This window comes from Photinus pyralis, unplaced genomic scaffold (assembly GCF_008802855.1).
Source record: "Photinus pyralis isolate 1611_PpyrPB1 unplaced genomic scaffold, Ppyr1.3 Ppyr1.4_LG9, whole genome shotgun sequence".
NCBI lineage: Eukaryota > Metazoa > Arthropoda > Insecta > Coleoptera > Lampyridae > Photinus > Photinus pyralis.
In genome coordinates this window covers 8,972,328-8,974,702 of record NW_022170878.1, presented here as the reverse complement: position 1 = coordinate 8,974,702, position 2,375 = coordinate 8,972,328, and the positions used below count along the sequence as shown (strand labels likewise).

General features: G+C 32.4%; 1 long non-coding RNA gene across 1 annotated transcript; it reads left to right on the top strand.

Moving 5' to 3' along the window:
- The first annotated feature begins 636 nt into the window (after positions 1 to 636).
- On the top strand, positions 637 to 1,611 carry LOC116181153. The gene is made up of 2 exons (XR_004147206.1): positions 637 to 1,361; positions 1,406 to 1,611. It is a non-coding gene; the product is annotated as an uncharacterized LOC116181153 (long non-coding RNA).
- The last annotated feature ends 764 nt before the right edge of the window (positions 1,612 to 2,375 follow it).

The window sequence follows — 2,375 nt, the reverse complement described above, 5'->3', positions numbered from 1 at the left end:
TTAGATTTTTAAGTGAGAAATTTAGCTCAAAGCTTTATAATTACTATAATTCTTTCATTGAAATTAGAATCAAGCTCATAAGTTTTTTAATTATTTTTACCTACTTAATTTCAAATTTTTTCGTTCAAATTAGAACTTACAGTTGGAATTAATATAAAAACGTTATAAATTCCTCTAATGAATTAAAATTAGGATTTTTAACTAAAAAATTAGGCTGAAACATTGCGAATTGTTTTTAATTAATTTTCACCTCATGAATTCTTAAATTGAAATAGAAATTCCATACCAATTCAGGAATTAGGTTAAAAGCTTACTAATTGCCTTTGCACTTAAACTCTAATAACTCAAGATTGGGATTATTAATTAATGAACGTTTTCTAATTATATTTAGTTGATTTAAACATGAAATGAAATGTAAGTTGACATTGACTTTCTTTTTCAAGTCATTTTATGAATTTTGAAAATTGAATCGGTTTTGAAGCGCTTTTCTGTACTAACTTTTAAAAAATGAGAAGTCTTCATAGTTTATGAGTATCATTTTCTTCGTCTATTTCTTCATAATTTTTTTTATTTTGATTTTTTATTTATAAACCTCGTTACTGCAACTATGATTCAATCCCGTAAGTTTCGGAAAATACGATCCCAATCAAATATTGTGACAGGCGTAAATAAGGCGCAACAGCGAAAAACGGAATAAAAGAACAGAAATCAGAGTCGAATTAAAATTTAACGACGGTCAAAGAGCAACCGCGAAAAGTCATTAAAAGTGTCAAAAAAATAATAAAACGCAGTAAAGCTCGTCTAGAACAAGATAGACATAATAGATAATGGAGCGAGAGTCTAAAATATCTTAATATCGAACTTGGATAATATTAAAACATCTTATTAAAAATTTTAATAAGACGCGTATAATAAAAAATGTGGAAATATTTTATTATTTCAAAAATATGACAGTTTTATAACTGTCCCGTTTTTTTTTCTAAAAAAAGGCAGATTAAATTACATAAATTTTATATCGAAGTGAGCGCTTGGTCGCGCTAAACTTGTTAGGTCCGGACTTTTATTGCCATAAATTATAATTAAATGAATTATAAAAATTCTTTCAAACTCTACGAACAGTTACATAGTATGTAATCTTTTTTAAAAAGGGGCGCATAAAATCTTAATTTATTAACATTCTTTGTTTGTATACTTAATTTTTACATCAGGTAGGTGGATGTTAATATCCACATTTGAGGCGCACTAAAAAGTTCGAAGTTGTCGGCCCTGAGCGCATTTGAACTACCGCGTTTGGATTAATTGACGCGTGGTGGCGCTTTTGTCGAAACGTCAGTGATGGAGATTAGAAGTGTCGGCTTAAAGTAAGTACGTTTTCAGTTGCTCAAATATTAATAATTCGTAATAGTTACATTGGGTACTCTATTATTGCGGCGACGGCCCTACGAAGATGCCTGAAGCCAGCGTTACGAGTCGAAGCGATGAAGCGTGGGCAACCGACAATCACCGTACGAAAATGGGAGAACGGAAAACCGGGGAAAATAATTACTAAGTTTTTCTAGTTTATTTGCAACTCTTGTGTGCTGAAATAAAGTTTGCCGTTATTGTGGTTTACTTCGCCCGAAACATTTAGGGTTGCTTTACGCGCCAGGGTGGTATGGCATAAAGAGCAAATGTTAAGCGTGGTTGGCGACGTTGCCACGTTGTAGATTTGAAATTCAAAGAAGAATATCTAAGAAATGCAATTATTGGAAAAAGGGAGAATGAAAATTGAAAAATAAAAAAGTTCGGAAAATTCGTGTCAGGTTCAGAGAGAGACAGATTTAAGAGATCACATACATTCAGAAAATTCATGCGCAATAGATTTTAAGACGTTTAAGGCACTCAAGAGGTTTCTGAGATTTCAGAGGTCCGTGAGTTTCTAGAAATGGAAGAGGTTCAATGGTTTCAAGAACGATTCAAGAAGAATCGCTAGATAAGTGAATCAAGAAATTCACCGAACTGAAAGAATTGGTGCAAAAGGTTCAAGAGATTCATAGTATTTAAAAATTTCAAAAAAATTGATGAGGATTCAAAAGAATGTGACAAAAGGTTTGAGAGGCACACGGTATTCAAGAAGATTTAAAATATTTACGGGTTCAAGGTGTACAAAAATTTAAGGGGTGCTGTGATTGACAGGAGATTATAAGGAATCAAGACATTTAAGTGGTTCGGATGGTTTACGAAACGAAAATGACATGCAGAAGGGTTGTCAAGATATTCAAGAATCTTAAGACATTCCAAGAGGGATTAAGAGACCCTAAAAGGATCGGAATTTCAGGGTAAGAGTTTCGGGGATTCCATATAGGTTTGAGGGATTCAACAACTTTAGGATATTA